Genomic DNA, 14,732 nt, shown 5'->3' with positions numbered 1-14,732 from the left:
TTCTCCTTTTCTTTTTCCCCCCTTGGCGCTTTCATCCAGGTAATTTCACCCCAGCCCTTCCATGCTCTTCGCATACTTAACCCCTTCCTACGAAATCTCGTGTCTCCCTCAGGCCCGAGTCTTTTGTGCATGCAGGGGCCTGTTTTCACTTGCATGCAAGTTTTGCCTTTAGCCCAGGTTGCTCAGTATGGGAGCGATTGCAATTTCTGGGTTGGGAAGCGTTTCTCTCTCTCCCCCCCCCCTTTCTCTTTTGTCTAAATCTTGAAGAAACACATTTCTTGGTACAGTCCTTGACAGATTGAATTGTGATGGAGCTGCTGCCGGTACAATCCAGTTAAAGCTAGTCGCTCCTCCCCCTCCCCTTTCCTCCTCCCCTGTTTCTACATGCAGAGGAAGGATGCAGATATGACAGCTCTGGCTCTTGGAGTTCTTTATTCATAAATACAGGTATGATGACACTCTCACTGCCTGTCTGAACTCTTGATCTCTAGGGAATCACAGACAGGGAAGTTTGTAGTCCCTTCCCCCTTTTGGTCCCTTACAGGCTCACCGTTTGTCCGGAAGGGGATTTGTGAGTGTGTGGCAAATGTGCCGCTGCTTTTTAGCAATGGGACAGAGAACTGGTTAAGATATAAACAAAGGCTGGATACACAGGGACCTGGCTTTGGCAGCCTTTCCTGAGACTAAAAGGTCCACAGATAGGTGGATTCCAAGAAAAGATTAGATTCCACATTGCTAACACAATGCAGGAATTTGGGCAGAGTTCAGGCTATTCCCTGTCTTTTCACAACCGCCTGGCACTCTCTGAAACCAGGCACTTGGAACAGGTGCTGTTCCTTCCTTGGCTGAAATGAGCATCTAGTCAGCCAGGAAAATTGTAGCTCTAGCTTTGAATGCCTGCCTTTTCCCTGTGGAATGAGGCCTGAGTGATTCCCTTCCAGACAGCTGATCTGACAGTGCTTCCATTCCTGTTCTTTTTCTTCTTTTCAGTCCTGTTTCTCTGTGGATAATTGAAGTCAAAATGAGCATAGAATGGTTAAACAACTTCCAGGGTTTGTCTTTTATTTTTCCCAGATCCTGGGTCAGAGGTTTATGTTTGTGAATGGAAGAGAGATTCTAACTAGAAATTATGCCAGAAATACATGTGTATGTGTGTACCTAGACTTGTCTGCTATTCTCATGTGTGTTCTGCAGATAGTGACAAGGTGGATCATTATTTTCACAAGATCTTTCATTTCACTAATTTCCTCTCAGTAATCAGCATCTTACATTTCTAGGGTGCTTAGAATCCATGATCTCTCCTACAGGGTTATTGGATCACAGAAATTGCACCATTATTCTACCTCAGAAAGGTGAAGATCAAAATAACTGTGGTTTAGATTATAATTTGCTTTGTTCGTAATTTGGTATTGTCAGTTAATATGGATTGTTGTTCCTGTTTTATATTTGTAACTGCCATGGCCTTTGGTCAGTTCAATTCAATAAATTACTTTCCAAGACAAATGCAATTTGTCTGTATCGTGAAAATAATACCTAGTGAATCCTGTATAATCTATAATATTATATGCTCATACTGCCTCACATACATTTAGAATCATTACAGCAAACTTACGAGGTAAGCCACTATTAATACTGTTGACCATTGGACTTGGTGGGGTGGAGGGAGAGGCAGTGAATGGTAGGTGGAGCCAGGGGTCACAATAAAAGTGAAGCCAATGGTAGATACCGTATTTTTTGCTCTATAAGACTCACTTTTCCCCTCCTAAAAAGTAAGGGGAAATGTGTGTGCGTCTTATGGAGCGAATGCAGGCTGCGCAGCTATCCCAGAATCCAGAACAGGAGATGGATTGCTGCTTTCACTGCACAGCGAACCCTCTTGCTGTTCTGGCTTCTGAGATTCAGAATATTTTTTTTCTCGTTTTCTTCCTCCCAAAACTAGGTGCGTCTTGCGGTCTGGTGCGTCTTATAGAGCGAAAAATACGGGTATATCGATTCCCCTCCCATTTTCTCCTATACATTTAACAGCAGTCTGATATACAAAAAGTAAACAGGTGAAGCTTTGCCAGTGGTGCAAAAAACATCCAGCCTGAGCTTCTGTGTTTATCAGCTGGCATCCATCTAAGTAAGTCCCACTGTGGTCAAGGGGATTTACTCCTTAAAGCACAGGTTACAGCATCTATCAGTTTATTCAGAGTCCCTTTACAAGGGGGGAAGACTCAAAATATTTGGCATATTTTCATTTGTAACAAAGCTTTACTTTTCAGTGTGTGGATGCTGAAAATGAAGTTCATCAATTTGCCAGGATGCCATGAAGCTATAGATTAAAGCAAGTTTATTTTTTGCACAGCAGGTTGCTCTTAAACTCACATGAGCAGAGCAGTAAAAATAAGTTGACAATCCTGCTGTTGCTATGTAGTCTAACAATATGTTTTGAGTTGTGCATTTGCAGGGTACAAGTAGGGTTACCATTTTTTTCTCCTTTTTCTTCTTGATTAATCCTCAGGACCACCACTAATGAGATAATTTTATTTCTGTTCCTAGTCCCAAGTACAAGATAGATGCTTGTGACATCCATTTTGAAGTAACTGAGTTTTTACACATGAGTACAGTACAACATTATCTCCTAAATGGCCCTGGGATTCTAAATACAGTGGTACCTCAGGTTAAGTACTTAATTCGTTCCAAAGGCCGGTACTTAACCTGAAACTGTTCTTAACCTGAAGCACCACTTTAGCTAATGGGGCCTCCTGCTGCCGCTGCGCTGCTGGAGCACGATTTCTGTTCTCATCCTGAAGCAAAATTCTTAACCTGAAGCACTATTTCTGGGTTAGCGGAGTCTGTAATCTGAAGCGTATGTAACCTGAAGTACCACTGTAATTTGTCCCCATATAAAGAAGAACCTTGGAAATGCCAAGTGTTCTGCTTCATTTCTTTGCTGTGAGAAGTTTTGGAAACTCTGCAACTGGCTTCCTTTTAGAGTGGTTTGCTGGGCTGATCAGTGCCCAGGATCCAGCACAAAACTCAATTGTCTACCTAAAGACAACTGAGAAATCATACAGACAGATGTCCTCAAAATACTTGGTCAACTGGAGTGTCTGGTTCCTCAATAATAGGCATCACTTATCTAAAGAGCTAAGGCAAACCTACCTGCTCAACTGCCCTTTATTTCACCAGCTTCCATTGCTCTTACTGCTCATATCCTAATTCTAACATATTAATATATTCTTCTTTTTAAAACATTAAAGTGGGGGAAAATTCTGGTGGTTTCTATTGTGGTAGTTTTACTCAGCAACAGGCGGCAATATCTTTCTTTTAGAATTTTACACATAAAAGTCTTATTAAAATCAAGACTGCAGTTCTCTTCTGTCTTACTTGGGAGTATGCCTCATTGAACTCATTGGGACTTACTTATGAGTAGACATTTATAGGTTTCCATTGTACACTTATGGTTTGTTGACAATTTTCTTGTTTATTTTTTGTAAACGACTTAGAAGTTCTATTTACAATTGAGTGGTATATAAATGTTGCTAAATACAGTGGTACCTTGGGTTACATACGCTTCAGGTTACATACGCTTCAGGTTACAGACTCCGCTAACCCAGAAATATTACCTCGGGTTAAGAACTTTGCTTCAGGATGAGAACAGAAATCGTGCTCCGGCGGTGCAGTGGCAACAGGAGGCCCCATTAGTTAAAGCAGTACTTCAGATTAAGAACAGTTTCAGGTTAAGAACGGAATTAAGTACTTAACCCGAGGTACCACTGTAGAATAAATTAATTAACCCGTGCCTGACTATGTGTGGGAGAAGGTTAGATAAAACAAACAGCTTAAAAGAAGAAATAGGTGTATTAGCTGGAAGTTGAGAGACCTGTGGTATGTAGAAAGAAATATTATCAAAGATGCATTGGCACACTTGACTTGAGATTGTTGTTAAGACAGTTGATGATGACGATTTGAGTTGTACATATTCCCACCCCGCCTTCTTGTTGAGAAGTTAGGGCACAGAAAGAGAGACAAAAACTTTAAATGGCTGGTTCAAGCAAATTACCAGAAGAGAACCTTCACCTTCTGTCAAAAAATGTGACTTTGTATACCAGAGACAGAAAGGCTGTTTACTATTTGGGTTGCTGTGTTATTGTTGTTGTTGTTGTTGTTAGTTTGCTGCAGCAAAAACAACAAGGAGTTTTGTGGCATCTTAAAGTCTAACAAATATATTGTGGTAAAAGATTTAATAGATGTACAAAGTGTTTTCCTGAGTTGCACACAGACACACACACACACACACACACACACGGTTGGGAAGAGTAACTGTAAAATTTCTACTTGGGCCAGTCAGTGGAAGGTGGTTTGGGAGAGAGAGTACTATATTTTTGCTGTGCCAGCTACAGCTGCTGTGACAGAGAGACACATATCGGACTTATTGCTGGTCAGTGGGCCAGTTTAAGTCTAACACAGGCATCCCCAAATTTGCCCTCCAGCAATGATGACATAATAGGGAGGAGGCCATATTGCACCACCATCTTCCAGATATTACTTGGGTTCCAAGCTTTCTACTCAGTAGCTGGCTAGTACATCATTTGGTTAAGTTTTTATCCCAGGGATGGGAAAACTGTGTCCCTCCAGATGATGTTGGACTACAGCTCCCATCATCCCTGACCACTGGTCCTGTTAGCTAGGGATGATGGGAGTTGTAGTCCCAAAACAGCTGGAGGGCCAAGTTTGGGGATGCCGGGTTTAACATGTACTTTTAAGGGCCACTGAGAGAAGAGCAAGAAAAAATAGTTTCAAGATTTTAAAGAAACGTGGGAAAATCTTCACAACTATAACTTGTGCAATGGAATAAAGAAGCTGTGTCATTTCATTAAACCCCCTTCCCCCAGCAGAGAGATTTTTGATTACCTGTTGTGAACAGTTGGAGGAATCCTGTCATTACTTAGATGATAAACAAAATATCTTCTGATTAAGTGATTCGCTGTTACATTTGAGTTCCATATTACAATCCCCAAATATTTTTAGTCTCTTAAAAAAAATACACGTGTGTGTGGTGATTGGGATTGGGAACACGGAGGAGGAAGTCTTAACTTTTTCTGTTCACACTGTGTGAACCCAATCCAGATCAGCCCCTGTGGAGCACTGCTATTAGCCCCAGAGGATAATCAGTGCAGGGGCAAAGAGAAATCCCTCCCCACCCCTCCATACCATGAGCCCAATCCAAATTACTTTTTCTCCAATGACTGCTTGTTGAAGAAGGAATTTATGTTGGTAGGGATAATGTGCATTTTGATGACTGGTAGGCACATGGCTCAAAGAAATCTGCCAGAAGACTTTGTAAGAATTTTGGCTACCTCAGGAAGGTGTATTTTGTGAGAACAATTTGATAACCAAGATGGGCACTCACCCTTAGTGCACCAGACAGCGTTCAGGGACTGAGGACTCATCCACACTGCGCTTGTCACATGCATGGGTCTGAGAGTTTTCTGTTTGTTCTGTGCATTCTAATATTGGGTTTGAGCAGTTTTTCGTTTATCCCACGGCTATTTACAACTGAATCAGAACAAACATCAATCTGCAAAAAGAAAGAGTGGTGTTGGTTCTGATTCAGCTGTAAACAGCAGGCTTTCTTGGGGGGGGGGGAGGTGGAACCAGCGTGAATGAGCCCTCAGTGTTTGTTGACTGTACCGTCTGCAGTGAGCTAGGGCAAAATTAGTGAGACATAGCTCTGGATTCTTTTCATGGCCATTGCTGGGAAAGCCTGGGAGCAGTAGGAGAATCCAGCACAAGCCACACAACTTGGCAATACGACTCACAGCATGGAAGGGGGCTTTAATTGTGCCCCTTGCTCCAGGCACTGTTTATCATAGGGCCAGCCTTGTTGATAATCCTGGGTCGAGCAGAAAAGTAGTTATAGTTTGGAAAAGCTATGAACAGCCACTATTGCTGATAGTCTAAGTCAGCTTACCCTTTTAATAATAATAAATAATAATAATAATAATGATAATAATATGTTCTTGGGGGCTTGTTTTCAGAGTTGCCTATGTTTCAACCGCATACTAATGGTTGTCGATAGGAATTAATATTTTGCTACCGCGCAGTTGTACTACTCTCATTCTCTTCAGTGCATCTCTAATGCTGCAATTTGGTTCATGTTTATTCAGAAGCAAGTCCCAGCCTAAGGTTGCAATCCTATACAAACTTACTTAGGGTTAAGGCCTATTTGACTCAAGGGGACTTATTTCTGAGTATATATGCATAGGATTGGGCTGCGAATGATGGATTAAGTCAGGGGCATGTGGAAATGTGGGCTCTGAGGGTGGGTGGGAATCAGAAAGGTGGGGAGCCTCCTCCCTACTTTCTTTATCTCCAATCCATGTATTCTTTTCACCCAGTATGGGAGGGAACAGTTTTTACTCCCTTTGGCTCAGTCTTTTGGGCTTTTGTCAATAACAAATGATTTTGCTGTGCCTTATTTGCATATTGTTTTTAAAGCCTCTGCATCATCCTGTTCTTTCTCCCATCCCCTCCTTTCTTCCCCCCACCGCAATAATTCTCTAGACGTTTATTTCTTCCAGCCCCCTCATAATACGTCTTTCATTTTGTTCTGATTTCCAATGCCCAGGAGCAAAGAAATGAAGAGAAATTGAGAAATAGTCTCATTCTTTTTTTCTTATCCGGGAAAGGGAATTGCAGGCAGGCAAAACTGTCAGCTTGGCAGCATGAGAGAGAGACTCCATCTCTGAAATGTGCAGAACATTGCTGTCAATCCCGAATGATCTCCTTACAGTACCACACATCACAGTTCCTTTCTTGTCAACTGTGGATGGAACTTCCCTTCAAAATATTGCTGTCATCTTCTTCTGCTTTTACAGGGTCAGAAACCAGGATTAGATGCAAGTCATAGAGCTGTCCTTTATGACAACCTCCCCACCCTCCCACACCTTTGCATTAGTGATATATCGGTACTTCCACTAGCGGCATTGAGTTCTGTGCAACGGCAGGGAGGTAGCTTTGCTGTAGGAGTGTAGCTTGTTTTGATTTGAAAAATGAAAACGAACACCCCCAAAAATGTCAGGGGTGCTATGCAGCCTTCAAGTAAAAGAGTTAAGGATCCAGCCACCTCCAAAGGACATGTTTTTCAAAAGAAAAGAAAAATAAAAGGCTCATAAAAGAATGTGGAATTGTTGAACAGAGGGGTATCCGTGTTGGTGTTTGCTAGTTTTTTAAAAGCCTATGTAAGTAATTTCACACTGGATTTTCACATTTTGGAGCATTTGGGTTCTAAAGAAGTAAAAATAAGAAGCATTTATAAAGAATTCCTTAGAATGGTGCAATCATAGGTAGAGGACAAGGAGAAGATAATTTTGTTGCCCATTATCAAAAACAACAAAAAGCAGGACTGTTTGTTTAGACATCTGGTAACTGCTTGCCAGCTTGTTAGAGATACCATTCAGTTGTACAGCCTTAAAAGTGGACATAATTCTTGGAGGATGAAGCTGGCAAGCTGTGTGCTTCCATCTTGTCCATTGATTTAGGCAGCCAGATGTGGGCTGGCTTGAGGATGACAAATGTCTCTCGGACAGGTGGCGCAATAGTTAAACTGCTGAGAAAACCTTATTGGAATCTACCAAATTGGGTAAGTTCTAGCCCATTTCCAGTATTCACTGTTGGGGCACGGTCCTTAAAGATGTGGTTCTAACCCATGTTAAGTTTTTCCAGATGCTAGATTTTCTAAATCCATCTTAATCCAAGTTATTGCCCGGATTGGAGACTGAGATGGCCTGGTAGCACCCTAGTAGTTAATTGATTTCAGGAACTGGACAGAGGTAGTTATATCCCTGTAGGTTTTGATGGACCTCTCAGCAGCTTGCATAACCATCTATTGTACTATGCTTCTGGACCACTTGGCTGTGGGCATCATTTTATTGTGTCTCTGATCCTTCCAGAGGGTAGCTGTCAGTAGCTGGTGCTGGGGGACTTCTGCTTACTATCTTGACCATTGGCTTACAGTGTCATGAGGGACTCTTGTCCTCCATGCAGTCTCTGGGATACAGTCTCTCCATGCAGTTGTCTGTCCCCCCATGAAGTCTCTGGGAGGGATTGCCCAGGAATGACTCGACTTACTTCTCTTTCCATAATAAAAAAATTCCTTCCTGTAGCACCTTAAAGACCAACTAAGTTAGTTCTTGGTATAAGCTTTCGTGTGCATGCACACTTCTTCAGATACACACACTTCTCTTTCCATGTCATTGTAGAGAGACTGTGGCATTCTGAGATCATTAAGGGACTGCAAAACAAATGGAAGCTTAATCCAAACAATGTATAAGTACTCTTGGACAGTAGAGCTGGCAACTCAGTGGTAGTAATATAGCCTGTTTTGGATGGATTTGCAAACCGGGAACAAAGAAAGCTGCACAGATTGGTAGCATTGCTCAGTCTGTTCCAGCTAGCTGCAGCACGAATGTTTTTGCAAGTAATGTTTATTGAGCATGAATCCCCCTCCCCCATTGCTAAACAAAAAAATCAAGCAGGAACGCTATCAGTCTGTGCAGCTGTCTTTGTTCTTGGTGCCTTCCATAGCTGATTCCTCCCACACACAAAAATCCATGTTGTTGTGCATGGGGTTGTTCTCTGCCTTGAAAAATCAGATTTGCATTGGGGAAAGATGACCAGAGAAGCTAACCTGTAACCCTCCAGATGTTGTTGGACTATAGCGATTGGAGGTGGTGTGAGTTGTGGCCCAACAACATCTGGAAGACCGAAGGTTAGCCACACTGCCATAGACTATTGTCTTAATTGTTTTCTTTTATGCACTACTGCTGCGACCTGCCCCCTTACATCTTGCTCGTTAAAATTGTTCTCCTGGTTTGTTGATCTTTGTCCAACTTTTTCAAAACCCTCAATTTTACAAAGAAGAAGTTTGCAGCTTGCTTGTGCTTCTGCACCAAGCTTTACTTCCAGTTCCCTAGGCTGAAGCAGTGGCCAGGAGCTTAGGCTGGTATACTGACTGTGCAGATTTCTGGAGGAAGCAGACCTGGGTATAGTTAGGCACACACTTATTTTTAAAGCACATATGCTGCTATTCAGTCATGTTTCCAGGGTGATTTAAATACAAATACAACAGAAGAAAAGAAGAAGATACAATAAAAAATGAAAACCACAGCAGAAGCTAAAACTATATAAACTTAGGAAAGCTGGGAGAATAGAAATGATTTTGACTGTCATCAAAAGGATAACAGTGATGCTGGCAGATTGACCTCCTTGGGGAGGGAGGAGATTCCATAAACAGGACATGGCCACTGAGAAGGCTCACTCTGTAGCTGACACTGGCCTTACCTCATATGCCTTGGTTACATGAAGATCAGATTAGTGTAATGTACTCCATATGGAACTTCCTTTGAAGAGATTTTGGCAACTTCAGCTGCTATGAAATTCAGCTGCGAAAGTGCTGACTGGAGCTATATTTTTTTCCAAGGATGTTACTCCATTTTTATATTGACTTCATTGGCTGTCAGTCTGTTCTGAAGGACCGTCAGAAGGCAGTCCTCTCTTTGAAGGTGTATTCTGTTGGAGGGCTTTCCTGTTTGAGTCTGATTTAAAGGTAAGGAAGCATGAAAAAGGAGAGCAGGAACCTTGAAGCTGCCCATCCACAGTTAGCAGCACCTGGTCAGCAGGTGGAGCAGATGCACCAAGTCACCTGATGCCTTAAGAACACAAGAAGAGCCAGCTGGATCAGGCCAGTGGTCCATCTCATCCAGCGGCCTGTTCTCACCATGGCCAACCAATGCCTGTGGGAAACCTGCAAACCGGACCTGAGCACAAGAAAGAACATTTCTACCTGGCAGTTTGCAGCAACTCTAGTCACTTCCCCACTGTGGTAAATTATATTACATATATTTTTATTTAAATTTTGGTAATTATTTCTTGTGTCTATAAATATAAATCATGTGCAAATTGCTGTTTTATTTTGTCCTCTTTATCTGATGATGCAAACCCTCCTTTTTGACACTGCACAACTGACCATCCTAATTCAAAGTGTTGAATCGAGGCACAATTCACCTTTAAAACCCTAAACAAGTTGGGACCTGTATACTTAAAGGACTCTCTCATCTCATGCAATCCTTCGATCCCTTATTGGGATAAGCTATTTTGTGCAACTTCCTCTCTCTTTTGTACACAGAATCACAAAGTTGGAAGGAACGCTGAGGATCATTTAGTCCCCCATTTCATGTTTGTGGAAAAGAGTGTGCTCAGAAGTGGTGCCAAGGATGTAGAACTCCTCTCCCTAGTGGTCTGCTTAGCCTTGCTCATTTGGTCTTGAGTTGTTGACTGAAGAACTTTTAAGTTTTGTTAGCCTTTGGCTTCCCTTTAGTGCAGTGGTGGGGAACCTGTGACTCTCCATATGTTGTTGGATTATTGGGGAAGGTAACCGGGGCTGATGAGAGTTGGATTCAAGCAATATCTGGAGGACTACGGATTCCCTACCACTTGATTTAATATGGCCTTTTTGCTTCCTTTGGTGTATGTTTTTGTTGATTATAACTTCTTTATTGTTTTGAGGTTGTTGTTTTTTTAAGTAAGTATTTTTAATTTGCTATGAGCCACCTTGAGCATGTTGTTCAGAGTGGAAAAGTGGGGATTTAAAAATTCTCTAAACAAACAGGTAAATAAAAATAAATACTGAATTAATGAATAGATTCATTAATCATACAGAGGGGGCAATCATGGCGTGTTGTTGCTTCTTAGTTCTTTGTGTAAGGTGAAGATTTGTTGGGTGGCTAATGCTTTTGCAGATTCTGGGACTGGATGAAATATTCCTGTATATCAAAGCCACGAGGAATTCAGTTGCTCAGTAACTGGTGGGGAATTTATGCTAATAAAAAATACTGTTTGATAATATGAGAGTCATTACTATGCTATAAGAGGACAGCTGCTGGAGGCCTTAGCAGTCAGTAATGCCCTTGGGGCTTGGAGGCAATCCAGCCATCTGGGAGCAGCAATATTTGGGTGATCTAGTGCTGTGCTGGAACGGTGTGTGTGTGCGCGCGCGCATGCGCACATACACCATCTTCTATCTGGAAGAAAGTTATTTAAGTCAAATGCTGTTTTACTACAAACTGTTGGAAGGTTTTGAACAGGAAAACGAGTGAAATAATTGCACAGCACTATTCTCATATATATGTAGAAGAGAAGAAGAAGAGTTTGGATTTGATATCCTGCTTTATCACTACCCTAAGGAGTCTCAAAGCGGCTAGCAATCTCCTTTCCCTTCCTCTCCCACAACAAACATTCTGGGAGGTGAGTGAGGCTGAGAGACTTCAGAGAAGTGTGACTGGCCCAAGGTCACCCAGCAGCTGCATGTGGAGGAGCAGAGACGCGAACCCTGTTCACCAGATTATGAGTCCACCGCTCTTAACCACTACACCACACTGGTGTAGTGGAATGTAGTGTGTGTGTTCGGACACAGAATTCTGAATAGTTTGGGGAACTTTGGAACATGTAGATGAACAGAAATCACACAGCCAATAGTTTACTATGTAAATTTGGATAGTAGGCTTTCTGTTCCCACAACTAGATATTTAAAAACCATAACCTTTATGATTTAATCTTCCGATCTTTATTGGAAGGTACCGTATAAGCCTATTGAAGGTAGAAGTACTTATTTTAAAACCTAGACTTTTGTCTCTGAAATTTCTAACATTACCGCCATGCTGATTAGTTGTTGTTTCCAGCCATTGCAATACTTTCAGGAGACTCCCAGTTTTCCGGAGATTTGCTTGTCTCCTGAGAGTCATGTCATGAGCAAAATAAATAGTTTCATATATGAATACATCAAAACTAGATTGTGATGCTATTATCTTCTTGGTTTTTGTGGATATTGATAAAAAGGCAGTGGTCCAATGAGTGCCACTCAACACTGAAGTATAATGGGAATTAGTAGATCTCTGAAGTTTGAATGTTGGCAAATTTCTATCACCCATGATGTCCTCTCACTTTGATTGATCAGTTAAATGTCATTTTTTCTTTGGTTGTACAACCAAGACATGGCAAGTCAGAGACCTCCATAGGCAAAACAGAAATAATTATTCATTCATCTCACTTAAAAAAAAATAAAATAAAAAGGGAAATGCACAATATAGCTCTTTTGAAAATTCTTCTGTGTCATATCCAGAAGGGATGATAAGGTCTTCGGTGTGGGAGGGTTCACTTCTACCAATTCCCTGCTCTCTGTAATGGGATAGAATTTGCTCATATTCACACCAGTAAGCCGCAATAAAAGGTGACCCAGAGATCCTGAAGCAGAGATATAGAGGTGGCTTATCATTTGGCCCGAGATGACATCACAGCTTCCTAGTTGATGATGGTCGAATGTTGAACTTGGTAGATGCCACTTCAGATTCCAGCTCAGCCGCGATCTTACAGAGTGGCCTTGAAAAAGATGTACTTGAACAAACAAACCCTGGTTACCTGAAAAACTGAAATCCATCTTGCATGTTTGCTGTGAGGATTAATAAGTAGGACTGTAAGCCACAATCAAATGCTAAGGTGATGGTGATATTACAGTTCAGTGCTTTTGAAAAGGGGCAGAATTATGCAGCATAAACCTATACATGTTTACTTAGTTTCAGTAAATGAGATTTACTCTCATGTGAGTGAGTTTAGGATGGTAGTTGTCACACATTTCTTGATTGTCAGTCGTTTATTGTGCAGGAACACTGAGCATTGCAGCCTCCATATCATGTTGGGGCTTCAGCCAGGAGTATGTGTGTGTGGATCAGATCCTTCCAAAGTTGTTTTCTCACAGGTTGATTGTCCTTCCTGGGTTATATAGAGGCCCAGTTTGCACACAGCAGGAAGCTGAACAATAGCAAAGATTGTGGCTGCTTTGCATCCCCGCCCTCCTGCCCTGTCCTCCTGCTACCCAAAGCCAAGCCATGGACTGGCTTAGGTCTGAACCTGACTTGTGGTTTCCTTATTAAACCACAAAGCTGAGTTTGGACAAAACTTTAAGCCCAACCATGGCTTGGCTCTGGGTAGCCCATTAGGAGGATGGGGTGGGGAAAGAGCACAGCATTCATTTTTTATTTGCCTCCCCAAATCTGATTTGGAGGGCGGGGGAACCTGCAGAATAAATTTAGGGAGTGCATGAGGGAGGAGGGGCAGAAGTCACACTGGGCAAGTGTGAATCCTTGTGCTGACTAGATTCTTACTTAGCGCTAGCCCCTTACTTCAAGACTTTACCAGTGCAAGATCCTGAATTGCTGCAAAAATTATAAAATAACACGACATGGTACTGCTGGCATTCTCTTTCCTCTCTCATCACCCCTAATATTTTTACACTGCATGCTGTTCTGGATGGGGGTCTATTTTGTGGCCTGTCCAGCTGTCCATTTCAATATCATGTTTCTTACAGGGGCTGTTGGCAGATGATAAGGAGGAATTGACAGGACAGTACCTTAGAAGAAATCCTGTATAACTGGACCACAAGAGGAATGTGGTATTAGCAATCATCAATTAGTTCCAGAGTTATAACCTAAGACATGAAGGTTTGTGCCCCCCATAAATCATTATTGCAGATGTGATATGATTGCATCTGCAACATTTGGCAGTGGGGAGGGATTGGTGTGTGCAATGCAGTGTCATGTTATGTCTGTCAACACTATTTCATTAGCAGCTCTTTCATAGTACCTGTCCTTTTGTGGGCAGATACACACTTCAAGAGGCAGATGAGTTTCCTGCATGCCTCCTTATGGATTAGCAGCAAACTCCGCTGTGTAAAATGTCAGTCAGCCCTGACATCAGCCAGTTCATACATGCACATCAATTACTTTTTTATTACTTGATTATTCTGGGTTTGATGACTGGCAACAGTTATCTAACTGACTCAGTTAGAAGTTTTCTATTTGAGGTCATATGGGATGATACGGAAATTCTATGCTGTTCTTTCTCTGATGGCTCATTCACACAAACCTTGTAGGCGGAGCTTCCCTATCACCTCAGATGTGAAACTTTGAAAGGAGTCAATTCACATATTCTATTGCCATTCATTGAGTGAGAGGAAAGTGATTAGTGATAAAGCAATGATACTTCGCTTGTCCATTATTGTGCATTTGTGAACCAGACCTAAAGTAAGGCTGTGTTTATGCTTCCCTTTACTGTGCACTCACTGCATTTCCAGTCTTGGGTTTTTCATCCATGTTCACATGACACTATCCAAAATGCTTATGTATCCTGTACTTCATTATAAATTACACCTGTTTGATGTTATTTCTCAAATCAGCTTCACACCAACTGGAATCCTTAAGACTCCTCTCCAGCCTACATGTGCACACCTTTGCTTAGGGTAAATGCATCCCCCTTCCCTTATAGAATCATAGAGTTGGAAGGGACCAAAGGGTCATCTAGTCTAACCCCCTGCAATGCCCCTTGGTGTGTACACAAACAGAAACAAATCTGGCATTAATTTGACACAAAAGTACAGTATAGCATTTACCAAAAAGCCCATTTGTGCTGCAAATTCTGTCTCTTACAGAACATGAACTTTAATATACTCTGGAGAGAAGCAGTAGTAACACATCCAAAGGAGTGTTATGCCTTGTCTGTAAAGAAGAGGGAGGGAGGGAGGATCTGTTAGAATCTTAATCTGAAAGCAGCTATTGCAGCTACAAACAAAATGCTAAGATTTTTATTTGATTAAAGAATAAGTGAATAAGTAAAAAGTAATTTCAAGTTTTATT

The 14,732-nt window shown here is 41.7% G+C and overlaps 1 protein-coding gene across 9 annotated transcripts in view; it reads left to right on the top strand.

The window, feature by feature from the left end:
• The window catches only part of TCF20 (transcription factor 20), a 187,843-nt gene that overhangs the window by 54,280 nt on the left and 118,831 nt on the right, over positions 1-14,732 (top strand). For 3 of the 9 annotated variants that reach the window (XM_081209463.1, XM_081209459.1, XM_081209466.1), the window contains exon 3: positions 13,409-13,541. The exons of 3 other annotated variants lie outside the window; for them this stretch is intronic. The gene's annotated coding sequence lies outside the window, so the exon portion shown is untranslated. Of the gene's footprint in view, positions 1-18; positions 40-328; positions 448-13,408; positions 13,542-14,732 lie in introns of those variants that run through there. 3 more of the 9 variants (XM_081209468.1, XM_081209467.1, XM_081209472.1) reach the window with 3 other exon arrangements.

This window comes from Podarcis bocagei (genome assembly GCF_964188305.1).
Source record: "Podarcis bocagei genome assembly, chromosome: 10".
NCBI classification, from domain to species: domain Eukaryota; kingdom Metazoa; phylum Chordata; class Lepidosauria; order Squamata; family Lacertidae; genus Podarcis; species Podarcis bocagei.
The sequence above is the reverse complement of the archived record's forward strand: the minus strand, read 5'-3'. Positions and strand labels throughout refer to the sequence as shown.